The sequence below is a fragment of the Bubalus kerabau genome, chromosome 1 (genome assembly GCF_029407905.1).
Source record: "Bubalus kerabau isolate K-KA32 ecotype Philippines breed swamp buffalo chromosome 1, PCC_UOA_SB_1v2, whole genome shotgun sequence".
NCBI lineage: Eukaryota > Metazoa > Chordata > Mammalia > Artiodactyla > Bovidae > Bubalus > Bubalus kerabau.
In genome coordinates, this window is record NC_073624.1 from 277,401,405 (window position 1) to 277,418,996 (window position 17,592).

The 17,592-nt window shown below is 44.4% G+C and overlaps 1 long non-coding RNA gene across 1 annotated transcript; it reads right to left on the reverse strand.

The window, feature by feature from the left end:
• Window positions 1–10,399: 10,399 nt before the first annotated feature.
• On the reverse strand, window positions 10,400–13,580 carry LOC129642314 (uncharacterized). The gene is made up of 3 exons (XR_008709617.1): window positions 13,495–13,580; window positions 11,359–11,445; window positions 10,400–11,037 (listed from the first exon to the last, which is right to left on the reverse strand). It is a non-coding gene; the product is annotated as an uncharacterized LOC129642314 (long non-coding RNA).
• Between the last annotated feature and the right edge of the window lie 4,012 nt (window positions 13,581–17,592).

The window sequence follows — 17,592 nt, forward strand, 5'->3', positions numbered from 1 at the left end:
AAAAAGCTGACTCACTGGAAAAGACCCTGATGCTGGGAAAGATTGAGGGCAGGAGGAGACGGGGACGACAGAGGATGAGATGGTCGGATGGCATCACTGACTTGATGGACATGAGTTTGAGAAAGCTCCAGGAGATGGTGAAGGACAGGGAAGCCTGAAGCCTGGTGTGCTGCTGTTCAAGGGGCAGCAAAGAGTCAGACACCACTGAGTGACTGAACAACAGCATACTGATAGTCTGTATGTCCATCAATGTTGCTGCAAATGGCAATATCTTATTCTCCAAAATCCAAAATCCATAAACAGCTCATACAACTTAATTTAGAAAAAACAACCCAATCAAAAAATTGGCAGAAGACCTCAATACACATTTCTCCTAAGAAGACATACAGATAGCCAATAGGCACATGAAAAGATTCTCAACATTGCTAATAAGCAGAGAAATGCAAAGCAAAACCACAGTGAAGAATCTATCGCCTTACTCCAGTCAGAATGGCCGTCACCAAAAAGTCCACAAATAATAAATGCCAGAGAGGGTGGAGAAAAGTGAACCCTCCTACACTGTTGGTAGGAATGGAAATTGGTACTGTCACTATGGAGAACAGAATGAAGGTTCCTTAAAAAACTAGAAATTAACCATATAATCCAGCAATCCCACTCCTGGGTATTTATCAGGAAAAGATGAAGAAAACTCTAAATTGAAAACATACCTCCACCACAGTGTTCATAGAAGAACCATTCACAGTATCCAAGACATGGAAACAAACTAAATGCCCATGGATGGAGGATGGATAAAGAAGATGTGGTACGTATATAGAATGCAATATTACTCAGCCACAAAAGGGAGAATAAGATATTGCCATTTGCAGCAGCATTGATGGACATAGAGACTATCATACAAAGTGAAGTTAGACAAAGGCAAATATAATACCACTTATATGTGAAGTCTAAACATTAATACAAATGTATATACAAACCAGAAACAGACTCACAGACACAGAAAACAAATCTATAGTTACCGAAGGGAAAGGGGAGGGTGCAGGAATAAATTAGGAGTGTGAGATTAACAGATACAAACTACTATACATAAGATTGATAAGCAACAAGGCTTTACTAACACAGGGAACTGTATTCAATATCTTGGAATAATATATAATGGAAAATAATCCCCCAAATGTATATATATATATGACTGAATCACTTTGCTGTACACCTGAAATTAACACAATATTGTAAATCAACTATACTTCAACAAAATAAGTAAAAAAAAATTTCCAGCACCCCTCCAAAAGGACATGTAATTTTCATGGAGTTGAAAATTGAATGGAGCACATAATGATAGATCGCTAAAGTTCCTGTAGCTATGCTGAAGGCCCTTAACATGTTCACTGTTAGAGCCCTTTAAGAGTTTTTCTTCCCTTTCGTACAACCCACAGTAGTAGGTTAATAAAGTTACAGTTGTGATTTTGATAGGATTGTATGATAGGAACAAATTATATTTAAAATATAAACTTAAAATGTATTTTTTTTTTAATTTCTTAAGGCCACTACAAAGATACTGTGTTGTCTTGAACTCTACTTGTTACTCCAATGTTTGGTGTGTATTTATCTATTCTAATCACCAAAGATCCAACCAGTCCATTCTGAAGGAGATCAGCCCTGGGGTTTCTTTGGAGGGAATGATGCTAAAGCTGAAACTCCAGTACTTTGGCCACCTCATGCGAAGAGTTGACTCATTGGAAAAGACTCTCATGTTGGGAGGGATTGGGGGCAGGAGGAGAAGGGGACGACAGAGGATGAGATGGTTGGATGGCATCACTGACTCGATGGACATGAGTCTGAGTGAACTCCGGGAGTTGGTGATGGACAGGGAGGCCTGGCGTGCTGTGATTCATGGGGTCGCAAAGAGTCGGACACGACTGAGCAACTGAACTGACTGAAAGTGATTGTAAATTCCTTGAGAGCATAAGGCTTGTCTTATTTTCTTGGCCCCACAGACCTCCGGTATTCTGTAAATAGCAGTTAATGAAGGAATCGCTGGCTGATGGACTAAATGAATATATACATGCACTATGCATTGCTTTTCCAGTAGTAGATTTATTTTAATTTGCAGTCACTTTCTTGCTCATCATCATAATAAGAACCGCTGGTATGAGGTGGAGTCTGTGGCTGTAGAACCCTTTGTGGGTTTTCCTGAGACTGGGATTATACATCTTGTTTGGCTACACCGAATATTAGTTCCTTTGCCTCTGCCAGACTCATATGTCAGGAATTCCTGCTTAGTCATGAACCACAGAACAAATTCACACCCTAGGAGGGTGGCAAGGGCAGCCTCTGACCTTGGGCAAGTTCTTCTACTCCTCTAAGGATCATCCTAGGAATTGAAAGAAGGAACCTGGTCTCTGGCAAGCACTCCAAGAATGCTGCTGCTGCTACTGCTGCTAAGTTGCTTCAGTCATGTCTGACTCTGTGCGACCCCATAGACGGCAGCCCGTCGCTGTTATTACTTCTGCCTGGGCGTGGCGTAGGTGGTCAGAATGCGACACCAGTGAACTCTAGCTTCCCTCCCTGGTGGCCAGCTGGTCAGTCACACCCATTCCTCTGCTGACCTCAGGGAAGGATTGGTAAACACCGTGAATTCACTGGGGCTAGAGATTTGGTGAGAAGCATGAACCTAGAAACCCAGCTCCACTGCAGGTTTTAAGCCGGGGGGATGACGGGGTTTCATTCATATCACAGAGCTAGGAGAACAGGTGGAGGTGTGGGATGTTCTTCTGTATGATTAAAATGTCACACGATTCAGATCAGATCAGATCAGATCAGTTGCTCAGTTGTGTCCGACTCTTTGCCAACCCCATGAATCGCAGCACGCCAGGCCTCCCTGTCCATCACCAACTCCCGGAGTTCACTCAGACTCACGTCCATCGAGTCAGTGATGCCATCCAGCCATCTCATCCTCTGTCGTCGCCTTCTCCTCTTGCCCCCAATCCCTCACACGATTAGCATTTTTTAAAATAATTTAATCTATCTTTGGGGTCACAATTGAGCTACTAATGTCATTTGTATTTCAGGCAGTGTGGAATGAGTTTTTTTCCCATCTCACCGTGTAGAGATGTGTACAATTTTTTCATCAATTTTTATTGATGAAATAAAAGTTTGTAGTCTAAGGCAAGGAAAATTTAAACAAAATTTCCCCTGCCCTTTGATCTCCTCTCTCCCTTCTACGGTACGTTGTGTGACCTCATCATTTGCTGACCAAACCTAGCCATCCACGGAAATAGCTGCTCAGCCATTAAGAGCAACATTCTCCTAGCATCAACAAGGTAATTCCTCAGGAGATAACCTTTCTGCTTAATCTTGGAAGGGTCCACAGCAACACATGACCCTCTACTCACTTTGTACACTTAGATCAGGATTGTGCCAAATGTTGACAATACGTCATTTAGTGTACAGCCTTCTGTCTCAAAACCACATGTATAAGTGTGCTTTGACCTTTAACCAGCAGAACAGTTCTTAGAGCTTTCTGAGAGTCTGTCCCCAGGTCATAATCCTCAATTTGTCTTGAATGAAAATTTCAATTTCTTTCTTAGATTGACTGATTATTACTTTTTTTTTTTTAATCAACAAACCAAAGGTAGCCCCTCCTATTTTAATTCTTAGAATTCACTGCAGAATTTAGAATTAAATTCTTAAACTTTATTCTTAGAATTTCAAAGGTGCTCAAAGACATATTTAGATTGACATGTGTTGGTGCCTTGTTTGTGACAGCAGAATGCTCTGAGAGCCCTACGCATCATCACACGGAGCACACACAGCTGAGGACTGATTGAGTCATCTGCAGTGGGCGGCTGCTACTGTGGAACACTGAGCGGTTTATGGTCAATCAGCATTTAGCATCCATTCTTTTCCAGAAGAAGAAATTATTTTTCTCAAACTCTCTTGCGGCTGGCGTTCTCGATGAGAATTCGCTTCCACCAGGCAGTGTGTGTGTGTGAGATTTGGAAGCTGGAAGTTAGAGGAAGGCCTCCCTTGTAACGAGCTGCAAGCTCATTAGTGTTTGCAGCCAGTCTCAACATTCCAAAGTCTAGTTATCAGCCTTGTCATTATCCAGAGGCCGCAGCCCAGATGCGGCAGTCAGAGCTTGGTCACCAGCCTCGGGGGGATCCGAGGCCACTGTGGGCTCTAGCAGTGAAAAAACAGCAGCAGTCGGCTGACCCCTGCCCTTTAAATTGGTATTTGGTAGCATATTGCTGTCTTCTGCTCCTTGAACCAGCCTACAACTGTGTAAGTACCATATTTAAATCCCTTCCTATCTGAAGTACTTGGATTGATTTCTGTTTCATGCACTGAATCCTGACAGATAAAAATACAATATGGATGTCAAGAATTAAAATCTCTATGGGCTGTAGAACAATATTCAAGATATAGCATTACACTAAATAATAAAAGTCGAGAATAGCATGTAAAGTGTATTTTCATTCGTGTATAAACTACACGTGTGTATATTTAGTTATATTGTTGACCTGAAACAAGTAGCCATACATTTGTCCAGCAAGGATGGGTTTATTTGGGGTCAGAGAGAATCACAGTTAGGTGTCTGCAATCACGGCAAGCCACCACCCGGCAGGGGAAAAGAAGCCTTTTACAGAGGGGGAGAGGAAGTTGGGAGGCTGTAGGGACACAGAGGCTGCAGCTTTTCATTGGTTGAGTCCCTGCCAGCAAAGAAGCATCTGCTTCCTTTTGAACTCTGTTACCTCACGGGGCAACAGAGCTCCCCATTCTGGTCTCCAACTCATGTAATTTCTGTTTATTACATATTCTGTTTATTAATATTTTACACCATATACATATATGTTTGTTCATACATAGGAAAATTTGAGAAGTTCATATAAGAAAATGCAATCAGTAATGGCTTATAGGAAGACAAAAGTGGAGTCTTGGATCGGAAAGAGCTTTATGTTTGCTTTATATATACCCCTTAACCTGTTGAGTTTTTAAAATTTTTGCTAGGTTCATTAAATACATTTTTTTCGATTAAAAACATTTTTTAATTATAAGAAAGTGGCAAGTTTTGTAACAGTTTTTAAACAGAAAGAAAAAAAAATACTAATTAACACCTGCCAACCTATTATTATAGGTTTTTTGGTGTACATTTTCTCTAAATCCATCTTTATTAAATTCTTGCAGCAAAATATACACACACACTAGTTTATAGTCTGGTTTTATTTTTGTTTGCTTGGTTTTTCTTTGATTTTGTTTTTCTTATATGTAACTCAGGAAATAAATACTTTTCATATGATTATAAATTTCCTCAAATCATATTTCATGGGAATTAAAGTGTTACTGACTTAAGATGAATCTCTACCTTATGTATAATTAAGAAAGAACTTAAAAAAACTGCCTGCTAAATTATTACACAGACAACACATGGACCTTCCCCTTCAAATGAGCCAGGTGTGTCTAGAGGTTAGGCAGCCTCCGTCTAGAGGCAATAGGGCATTCCTGATCCACTGACTGTACCACCGATGATGGCTGTACAGAAGGCATGAGTTGCTCAGACCACCCTCTCATTCCTTTGAGATTGCTTTCATCAATTTCAAGCTATTTCATGGTTTCTCTTGCCCTCTGTGGCACTGGTTGGTATATGACAAGCTCATCTCACAGCAACAAAACATAACACAGCCTCCTCTTCAAGGCTGCTTTGCACCACTATGTGGAACTGCAGTCTTTCCTTTCAGTTTAGTTCATTTCAGTCGCTCAGTCATGCCCGACTCTTTATGACCCCATGGACTGCAGCATGCCAGGCCTCCCTGTCCATCACCAACTCCCGGAGTTTACTCAAACTCATGTCCATCGAATCGGTGATGCCATCCAACTATCTCATCCTCTGCCACCCCCTTCTCCTCCCGCCTTCAATCTTTCCCAGCATCAGGGTCTTTTCCAAGGAGTCAGCTCTTCGCATCAGGTGGCCAAAGTATTGGAGTTTCAGCTTCAGCATCAGTCCTTCCAGTGAATATTCAGGACTGAGTTCCTTTAGGGACAAATATTTGTTTGCTAGAATCACAGGTAAGTCCTCCTGCTCTGTTAGTCTGCCTTTTCCATACACAATAACTTTGATTTCCACGTTGATCATAGTGTGATTAAAAGGGACTTAAAATGGCAATTAAATTCAAACTGTGTGCTACTACAATTTACGTAGTTCAGCTGCTGTGACAGTCACATGAACACTGATGGCCTGGTTTACATGTGTGAGCAGCAGCAACTCTGTGATTGTAGGACACTTTCAACGGTAAGTCACAGTCCAGTATCAGAGATGTGTGAAAAATATTCTCCTTAGAATAGATGAGACAAATACTTAGGAATATATCTACCTAAAGAAACTAAAGACCTATATATAGAAAACTATAAAACACTGGTGAAAGAAATCAAAGAGGACACTAACAGATGGAGAAATATACCATGTTCATGGATTGGAAGAATCAATATAGTGAAAATGAGTATACTACCCAAAGCAATTTATAGATTCAATGCAATCCCTATCAAGCTACCCACAGCATTCTTCACAGAGCTAGAACAAATAATTTCACAATTTGTATGGAAATACAAAAAACCTCGAATAGCCAAAGCTATCTTGAGAAAGAAGAATGGAACTGGAGGAATCAACCTACCTGACTTCAGGCTCTACTACAAAGCCACAGTTATCAAGACAGTATGGTACTGGCACAAAGACAGAAATATAGATCAATGGAACAAAACAGAAAGCCCAGAGATAAATCCATGCACATATGGACACCTTATCTTTGACAAAGGAGGCAAGAATATACAATGGATTAAAGACATTCTCTTTAACAAGTGGTGCTGGGAAATCTGGTCAACCACTTGTAAAAGAATGAAACTAGAACACTTTCTAACACCATACACAAAAATAAGCTCAAAATGGATTAAAGATCTAAACATAACACCAGGAACTATAAAACTCCTAGAGGAGAACATAGGCAAAACACTCTCCAACATACATCACAGCAGGATCCTCTATGACCCACCTCCCAGAATATTGGAAATAAAAGCAAAAATAAACAAATGGGACCTAATTAAACTTAAAAGCTTCTGCACAACTAAGGAAACTATTAGCAAGGTGAAAAGGCAGCCTTCAGAATGGGAGAAAATAATAGCAAATGAAGCAACTGACAAACAACTAATCTTAAAAATATACAAGCAACTCCTACAGCTCAACTCCAGAAAATAAATGACCCAATCAAAAAATGGGCCAAAGAACTAAATAGATATTTCTCCAAAGAAGACATACAGATGGCTAACAAACACATGAAAAGATGCTCAACATCACTCATTATCAGAGAAATGCAAATCAAAACCACTATGAGGTACCATTTCACGCCAGTCAGAATGGCTGCAATCCAAAAGTCTACAAGCAATAAATTCTGGGGAGGGTGTGGAGAAAAGGGAACCCTCTTACACTGTTGGTGGGAATGCAAACTAGTATAGCCACTATGGAGAACAGTGTGGAGATTCCTTAAAAAACTGGAAATAGAACTGCCTTATGATCCAGCAATCCCACTGCTGGGCATACACACTGAGGAAACCAGAAGGGAAAGAGACACATGTACCCCAATATTCATCACAGCACTGTTTATAATAGCCAGGACATGGAAGCAGCCTAGATGTCCATCAGCAGATGAATGGATACGAAAGCTATGGTACATATACACAATGGAGTATTACTCAGCCGTTAAAAAGAATACATTTGAATCAGTTCTAATGAGGTGGATGAAACTGGAGCCTACTATACAGAGTGAAGTAAGCCAGAAAGAAAAACACCAATACAGTATACTAACGCATATATATGGAATTTAGAAAGATGGTAACAATAACCCTGTGTACGAGACAGCAAAAGAGACACTGATGTATGGCACAGTCTTATGGACTCTGTGGGAGAGGGAGAGGGTGGGAAGATTTGGGAGAATGGCATTGAAACATGTATAATATCATGTATGAAACGAGTCGCCAGTCCAGGTTCGATGCACAATACTGGATGCTCGGGGCTGGTGCACTGGGACGACCCAGAGGGATGGTATGGGGAGGGAGGAGGGAGGAGGGTTCAGAATGGGGAAAACATGTATACCTGTGGCAGATACATTTCAATATTTGGCAAAACTAATACAATATTGTAAAGTTTAAAAATAAAATTAAAAAAAAAAGAAAAAAAGAATAGATGAGACACTATCCTTTTGAGTCTCAGAAAAGCTTTAAGTCAATTCTATTATTCCTCACTGAGAAGGCAATGGCACCCCACTCCAGCACTCTTGCCTGGAAAATCCCATGGACGGAGGAGCCTGGTAAGCTGCAGTCCATGGGGTCGCTAGGAGTTGGACATGACTGAGCGACTTCACTTTCACTTTTCACTTTCATGCACTGGAGAAGGAAATGGCAACCCACTCCACTGTTCTTGCCTGGAGAATCCCAGGGACGGGGAGCCTGGTGGGCTACCGTTTATGGGGTCGCACAGAGTTGGACACGACTGAAGTGACTTAGCATTATTCCTCAACTAAGAAAGCTGGGAATCCAAAAGGTTATCAAGATATTTAGCTATTAAAAAGCAGATGTTTTTAAAATGTAGTCAATCTGGTTCAGATGCCCACTGTTTTAATCAGTAAGCCATGCTGTCTTCTTCTTCTAAAACTTTCCCTTTGTGTTTACATAATATTCATAATATGGCTGATGAATATTTCTTCAAAAGAACAAATCAGACTTTAATAATTACCAAATATTAGATAATTCAATTCAGTTCAGTTGCTCAGTCATGTCCAAATCTTAGCGACTTAGGAGCCTGCCAGGCTCCTCTGTCCATGGGATTCTCCAGGCAAGAATACTGGAGTGGGTTGCCATGCCCTCCTCCAGGGGATCTTCCCAACCCAGGGATCAAACTCAGGTCTCTTAATAAAGGTTATAAATTGCATTTTATACGTTTGTACAGATTGCTGCTGCTGCTGCTAAGTCGCTTCAGTCGTGTCCAACTCTGTGTGACCCCATAGACGGCAGCAGCCCACTAGGCTGCCCCGTCCCTGGGATTCTCCAGGCAAGAACACTGGAGTGGGTTGCCATGTCCTTCTCCAATGCATGAACGTGAAAAGTGAAAGTGAAGTTGCTCAGTTGTTTCCAACTCTTAGCGACCCCATGGACTGCAGCCTACCAGGCTCCTCCACCCATGGGATTTTCCAGGCGAGAGTACTGGAGTGGGGTGCCATTGCCTTCTCCATTGTTCAGATTAGAGATGGCATACTTTTTAAAAATATTGCACAGCCAAATTATTTTAGACAGCAGATTCACCTTCAAAGAACAAGCTGATGAGAGGGCAACCAAGGACCTTGTGTATTACTTGGATGCCACTGAGCGTCATTAGAGGTGCCCTGTGCTGCCTTAATGCAAATGTTATTTTGCATCAACAATGAAAAGCAGTCAAATGCTTGGTGAAATATTTCCACTTGGAGGTGTATATTCTCTTCCCCCTCCGCGCCCCACCCCCACCCCATTGTAAAAGCAAAGGTTCCTTGAGTGAGGCACAATCACGTTGTGTACACTTAAGAGTAAATCTACAGCTTCCCTGGTGGCTCAGACAGTGAAGAATCTGCCTGCAATGCAGACCTGGGTTTGATCCCTGGGTCAGGAAGGTCCCCTGGAACTCTTGTTCGAAGCGTCACTTTTCCTCATCTGTACTGTAGTAAAGCGAACGTGAAGCTGCTCAGTGGTGTCCAACTCTTTGCGACCCCATGGACTGTAGCCCACCAGGCTCCTCCGTCCATGGGATTTTCCAGGCAAGAGTACTGGAATGGGATGCCATTGCCTTCTCCAGGAGATCTTCCCGACCCAGGGATTGAAACCGGGTCTGAGGCAGACGCTTTACCGTTGGAGCCACCAGGGAAGTCACACTGTGGTACTGTAGTAAAGCACTCTTTTTATACCTTTTTAATTCACTCTCTACAGTTTAAACCAGAAATAGATATTTGCTCTACACTTAGCAATTTTCCTTGGCTTCCAATTTAATTGAATTTTCAAATTGGAGCTTTACTGTAATTATCTTCATTATTATTACTCTTGTTAGTCTTTTGTAAGGACAGCTTGTGTTCTGCTGAAGCCCTCCCCTCCAGGCTAGTTAGATGTATTTGATCTTTGACTAAGAGGATTATGCTGTAGCCTTTACCACCCTTCTTTCCCGCATTTATTGACCTAATTATTTGAAGAGCATTTATTGTGTTCTATGATTTAATAATGGTGACTTTTATAGTAAAGGGTTTTTTAAGAAACACATTTTAATAGCATAAAATATGCGAGTTTAAGGAAGTAAGAATGTAATATGAAAGACATATGAAAATGTCACGCGAGTGTATGTTCCTCAGTTCTTTGTCTCGTCACAACAAAGATTTGGAGCAACGGACATTAAAGCCCTCGGCGCGTCACAGCTCTCGGGTCTTGGACAAATTGTGCTACAGCTCTTAGGCAAATCAGTGTTACAGCTCTATTTTATTTAGAAGATAGCAGGAGAGAGAGAGAGAGAAAGAGAGAGAGAGAGAGAAGAGCGCACGCACGCGGGAGAGAGAGTCCGAGAGAAAGCGCTTTGGCTCCTCCTTTTATGTTTTTTCCTCCACCTGGCCCTGCCCTGTGCAAATTGGGCTTAGCCAGGAGTGCTGTTTGTTCTGCCTGAAGTTTTCACTCTGGTCCTTGGACCTTCCTTTGACCTTCCTTGTTTTTAGCCACCACCATTTTGGACTCCTTTTCCCTATTCTACCTACCTAACATTCCCCCCTCAAGAGATGGGAGGCCCAATTCTTTGGGAATAGGGGCATCAAGGTCTTTCTGGCTACTTCCTGCTGAACTGGGGCGGTGAGGGGTATTGGGCCTCCCCCTCTTGCTAGTCTCAATCCTCAGAGTCCTTATAGCGGTGTCCAAGGGTGTGTGATATTTTCCATGGTCAGCTGTAGTTTTATATCTTTGTTGAACTGGCACTGCATGTTGTAGCTGGTTGACCTGGGCAGAGACAAAACAGGTTAGACAATTGACAGTACATGGAAATAATCATAGGCATCATCAATATAGCATAACAAGGACTAGTAGGGACATTGGTCAATTTTAAATTCACATGGCCAGGATGGCTCAAGTCCCTCCTTGTTCAGGGATCAGAAGATCTATCTCCTGTCTGTTTTGGAGTACAGTCTCTGTCAAGCTGTGTTGGCTCCTTAGAGTTATCCTGAGAAATCTTATCCCCAGAAACCAGATTTTGGGCGTGTTCATTAGAATGGTGCTCATTTGTAGTCCTGAATAGGTATCTGAGATCTCCCAGGGGCTCACAGGTGTATTGAGTGTCCTCTTCTGTTTTCTTCCATGGCTTGACTCATGAGTAGTGAATCCAGGAGTCATGTCCTGGTACCTTGACTGCTGTGGGGGTAGAAAGTATTACAGGGTAGGGGCCCTTCCATGTGGGCTGGAGTTCAGCCTTTGGGGACCCATCTTTCCATACTTTAATTAGGACTTGAGTCCCTGGAGCATATAGTGGTGACTCTTTAGAATCTTTTGGGTCCTGGTTCATACCCCACAAGCATATATCCTGTTGGAATTGCCCAATGGCTATGGTATAAGACTGGAGGGTCTGAACCTCTGGATCTAGGAAGAGGTAGGATCTTCTGACAATCCCTCTCGGGGTTTTGTCCAGTGGTCCAAGGTTTCTAGACAAGAGTGAAATGGGAGAGAGCCCTCGGGGGTAGGTAGGAGGGTGGCTGGGTTAAGAACCTCACAAGGTGGATATAGTGAGGCCTGGATTTTCCATCAGCATTACTTGATATCTGAGGATTCTTTGATCAGACATCCATAAATGGCCTCTCCCATTTAGGAGTTGTTTTACTTGGTGGCTGGTAAAAATAGTTAGTTTGCCCCCAAAGGAGAGTTTTAAAGCATCTTCTATCATGATTGTGATAGCTGCAAGATTTCGAAGGCAGGGAGGCCAACCTTGGGAAGTTGGATCGAGCCTCTTGGATAAGTAAGCTACAGGCTAGGGCTCAGATCCCAACCTTTGAGTTAACACTCCCAAGGCTATTCCCTCTCTTTCATGGACATAAAGTTGGAATGCTTTTTCTGGGTCTGGCAACCTCAAGGCAGGTGCCTGAGTTAAGGCCTGTTTTAGTGTAGCCTCTGCCTCTTTTTGAGGAGTTCTCCACATCAGTGGGATTGAATCATCTCATCCCTTTAAGCTTTCATATAAGGGCTGGGCAATTAGACCATAGTTGGGTATCCAGATTCTACAATAACCAGTTAGCCCCAGGAAAGCTCGCAATTGTTTTCGAGTCATGGGGGAGGGCAACTGGAGGATTCCTTGTACCTGATCAGAGGACAGCCTCCTGGACCCATGTGTAATCTGAATTCCCAGGTAAGTGACCTTTGTCTCGACCATCTGTGCCTTAGTACGGGAGACTTTATATCCCCTTTCTGCCAAGAAGTTTAGAACCTGTATTGCATGTTGTTGGGCGCTTTTCTCATCTGGAGAGCAGATTAGTAGGTCATCTACCTATTGTAATATTTTCCCATTAGGTCCCAGGTCCAGATCTAGGAGATCCCAGCTAAGGGCCTGTCCAAACAGGTGGGGGCTATCTCTGAACCCCTGAGGTAATACTGTCCAAGTCATCTGTTGGTGTTTTTCTCCTGGGGCCTCCTACTCAAAGGCAAAAGGGTATTGGGATTCTTTAGCCAGTGGTATGCAAAAAAATGCATCTTTGAGATCCAAGACTGTAAACCACTTGGCACTGGGTAGGATTTCTCCCAAGATTACATAGGGATTGGGTACTGTGGGATGGAGGGGAACTACAGCTTCATTTATAATCCGGAGATCTTGAACCATTCGCCAGGTTTCGTCTTTTTTCTTTACTGAGAGGATTGGGGTGTTACATGGCGAACTGGTAGGGACCAATAGCCTACAAGCAAGGAATTTATTTATTAAAGGCTGTAGTCCCTCCCAAGCCTCTCTTTTGAGAGGATATTGTTTCCAGTTAGGAAACCGAGTGGGATCTCGGAGGACAATGATGACTGGTTCAGCTTGGTGGGCTCGTCCAGGAATCCCCTGATCCCACACCTGAGGGTTAATTTCGTCTTCCCATAGTTTTTGGTCCCTCTCTATTGAAGGTGTAATGGGTTCTTCAGTAGTAGCCAGGAGCTGTAGAGCTCTAGGGGCTGAAAAACTTCCCATCACAAGGGTGGTCCCCAGTTTAGTGAGTATATCTCTTCCCAATAAGGGGGTAGGACACTCAGGGACCACCAAAAACTGGTGGGAAAATAATTGTCCATCCCAGCAAGAAAGAAGTACTCGGGTGAATCTTTTAGTAGTTGCTTTTCCTGTAGCACCCAAAATGGTACAGGTTTGGGAGGAGAAGGCTCCGGAGTAGGAGATCAAGACAGAGTAGGTAGCCCCTGTGTCAACCAAGAAATTCTCGGACCTACCTGCCACATCCAGTTGCACCCTTGGCTCCAGCCCCGTGATGGTTATCTGTGACAGGCGGACTGGCTGGAGCGGGCCGCTTCAGTCCTCTTGAACCATCGTGAGGGTAGGCTTGGTGCCTGACCTTGAGGCTCTTGGGTCCCGAGGGCAGAGTGCTGCCCAATGTCCCAGTTGATGGCATTTATGGCAAGCCGTTCTAGGAGACTTGTCACGGTTTGGACACTCTTTGGCCCAATGCCCCACCTGTCTACAGATCAGGCATCTGTCTCATGCCTTGTCCCTCAAGGACTCAGGGTTTGCCATAGGGCTTCTCTGGAGGGCGGCCAGCATCTGGGCATGCCTTGTCTCTTTCTTTCTCTCCTTCTCCTGGGCCTTGGCCTCCTTCTCCTGTTCTCTGTTATAAAAGGTATTGGTGGCTGTCTGGACCATCTCATCTAAAGAGGCAGCAGGGTCCTGCTGTTGTAGCTGCTGTAACTTAATTCTGATATCTGATGCACATTGGGACAGGAATTTGTCCTTTAAAATCACCTGTCCCTCGTAAGAGTCTAAGTCCAGGTTGGTAAACTTTTGGAGTGCCTCTTTTAGCCTCTCCAGAAAGGCGATGGGGTTCTCATTGGGCTCCTGAGTTATTGCTGAGACTGGGCACAGTCCCACAAGTAATAGGCTTCTTTCTGTTTCCATAGGTAGACTTCCTTAGGGGTGAGTCTTTCTAAAGCTTATCCTACCCAAAACTGTTACAACCTGAGAGCCAGGTGTCCCCAGGTCAGGGTGCAGATCCCCAGACAGACTGAGGCGTGACAGCCTTCTAGAGATCGAATCCCTGGGCAGGTCGAGGCATGATGGCCTCCCGAGGATTGGGTCCCTAGGCAGGTCAAGGCGTGACGACCTCCTGGGACCCCTGGGACTAGAGGATCCCCGAACAGGTTGAGGCGTGACAACCTTTCGAAGACTGATCCCTAGGCAGGTCAAGGCGTGATGACCTCCTGGGACCTCCTGGACTGGAGTTTGGGCGTCCCCAAGTTCTCCAGTGTGACCAGTGCTGGGTAGAATTAAGAGGTTTGTATTGCTCACTGTGGACAGGAATAGATATGATGTAAGTTCATCCTACCCAGAACTATTGCAACCTGACAGCCAGGCGTCCCTGGGTCAGGGTGCAGATCCCCAGGCAGACTGAGGCGTGACAGCCCCCTAGAGATCGAATTCCCAGGCAGGTCGAGGCGTGACAGCCTCCCGAGGATTGGGTCCCTGGGCAGGTCGAGGCGTGATGACCTCCTGGGAGCCCTGGGACTAAAGGATCCCCGAACAGGTTGAGGCGTGACAACCTTTCGAAGACCGATCCCTAGGCAGGTCAAGGCGTGATGACCTCCTGGGACCTCCCGGACTGGAGTTTGGATGTCCCCAAGATCTCTGGTGTGACCAATGCTGGGTAGAATTAAGAGGTTTGTATTGCTCACTGTGGACAGGAATAGATATGATGTAAGTTCATCCTACCCAGAACTATTGCAACCTGACAGCCAGGCGTCCCCGGGTCAGGGTGCAGATCCCCAGGCAGACTGAGGCGTGACAGCCCCCTAGAGATCGAATCCCCAGGCAGGTCGAGGCGTGACGGCCTCCCGAGGATTGGGTCCCTGGGCAGGTCGAGGCGTGACGACCTCCTGGGACCCCTAGGACTAGAGGATCCCCGAACAGGTTGAGGCGTGACAACCTTTTGAAGACTGATCCCTAGGCAGGTCAAGGCGTGATGACCTCCTGGGACCCCCCGGACTGGAGTTTGGGCGTCCCCAAGATCTCCAGTGTGACCAATATTGGGTAGGATCAGGGGGTTGGATATTATAGAGTATTTCCTTCCCAAGGCCAGCTATTTTCTGGTTGTCTCTTCAGAAGATTGTAGAGACAACCTTGTGGGTCTGGATGGGGCTTAGGAAAAGAGCATGAAATAGGAGGGAAGGGGGCAGAGCACAACCTTTGAAAGAACGACATAGCACAAGGGTATAATGTAAACCAATTAAAATCAATTGGGTCCAAGATGACAAGTCAAATTCATGTAAACCTTAATCCCCAATCTATAAGCCAACAGACCCACCCAGAGGTGGCAGGACAGCTCCAAGGCACAAGTTCAGAAGAGGGAGAAGTGGGTGGTTCCCCAATGGCTGGAATGATCCTCTCACTCATTAGAATATGAATTCCATCCCCTCACAAAACCTAGCCAGGCCTAATACCATGGTTGCAGCCTTTGCCCTCGGCAATGGTTCACACCCTGAAGGGTGGCTTCTCTCTGGATCCTAACAAATCTACGTCTTATCGCTTTGTCTCTCAATGAATTTTTGCAATGAGACATCAGAGCCTGAGTTTCATTAGTTTTGGCCAGGCTTGAGTCTTGGGAGAGAGCTGAAGGACAGGAGGAAAAAGCAGTGGGGAAAACATGCCAAGGAATCCCCTTCATAGCCAGCTGGAAAATTTGCTAAATATCTGACCGGTGCTCACAGTTTCATTGGTCTAATCTTTGGCACAGAGAAGAGAAAGGACAGAAGAACCCCCACCGGCTTGTGTAACAGCTACTGGGGCTCAGCAGATAGCGCCTTTGGGACATGCTGAGGAGTAGCCTCTCCAGAGTCCCTCAGTTGTGCCCCTGCTGCCCGCCTGTCGCGGGAGGTTCGAGGAAACAAGAAACGAGATTGTAAAGGTCCCTCCAGCCATAGGAGCGAGGACCTCTTGCCTTAACCGGAGGTCTTCTGGAATCTGAGACTAGGCCGTGTGAGCTTTCTGCTGAGTTCGTTTTTCACTGTCCTGGTTTCCAGCATGATGGGCCTTCCCCTGAGCTGGGTTTCTTCGCTTTCTGCTTCTAGCACAGGAGCTTTGCTGAATTGGGCTCCTGCTGTGCTTGGCCTCTTCCACGCAGAGGTTGTTTCAGCCAAGTTATATCTGAGTCACGGCACCATAGATGTCACGCGAGTATATGTTCCTCAGTTCTTTGTCTTGTCACAACAAAGATTTGGAGCAACGGACATTAAAGCCCTCGGCGCGTCACAGCTCTCAGGTCTTGGACAAATTGTGCTACAGCTCTTAGGCAAATCAGTGTTACAGCTCTATTTTATTTAGAAGATAGCAGGAGGGAGGGAGAGAGAGAGAGAGAGAGAGAGAGAAGAGCGCACGCACGCGGGAGAGTCCGAGAGAAAGCGCTTTGGCTCCTCCTTTTATGTTTTTTCCTCCACCTGGCCCTGCCCTGTGCAAATTGGGCTTAGCCAGGAGTGCTGTTTGTTCTGCCTGAAGTTTTCACTCTGGTCCTTGGACCTTCCTTTGACCTTCCTTGTCTTTTAGCCACCGCCATTTTGGACTCCTTTTCCCTATTCTACCTACCTAACAAAAAGAAGCAAAGTTTAAGTTAGCTGAACGGTGCTCTTCTGTTTAGGAAATTCCATATCTTTCTTATGAGACCTGAGATAAATCTTCTTGATTTTTGCTTATGATGGGGAGGAAAAATGGCTTTTAGTTACCTATTCCATTACCTATTCACCAGGAATCTGGGCATTAGTTTTCATTCTACATTTTTACTACTATCCTCAGAGAAATTCTTTTGTTTCCAGTGATTGCAATGGTCCCTGTCTTTGGAGAGTTGCTGATCCAAGGTTAAACTTTACATTCCCTCAACCTTCTTACAAATGTTTTATTAAATGGCACCTGTCTGTGCTTAAATAATAGGTAGCAAAGCTATTAGGAAGAAAAGCTAGGAGGATAGCAGACATAAATATCTTTTTCTGTGCTGCGGGGACAAGGTGACCTGGAAGACAGTCACAGGCTTGTTAATGAGGATAAACACGCCCTACAGGAAGACTCAGACTGTGGAACCCAGATCACAATGTCTGATTCAAAGCGCACCAGGCTTTGTGGTCGGAATGCAGAAACAAATGAGATGCTCTGCCTCGCGGAACTTGTCTGAGATTCTTTTTGCCTATGAGGATAGGAAAGACCTCTGGAATTGAGGCATCATTATTGGAATAGTGTAGTGGACGTATCTCAGAATGAGAAAGGTCAGACTTTGTATGACATGGAATTTTTAGGAAAAAAATAAAACAAAACATTTTAGCAATCAATACGACTCA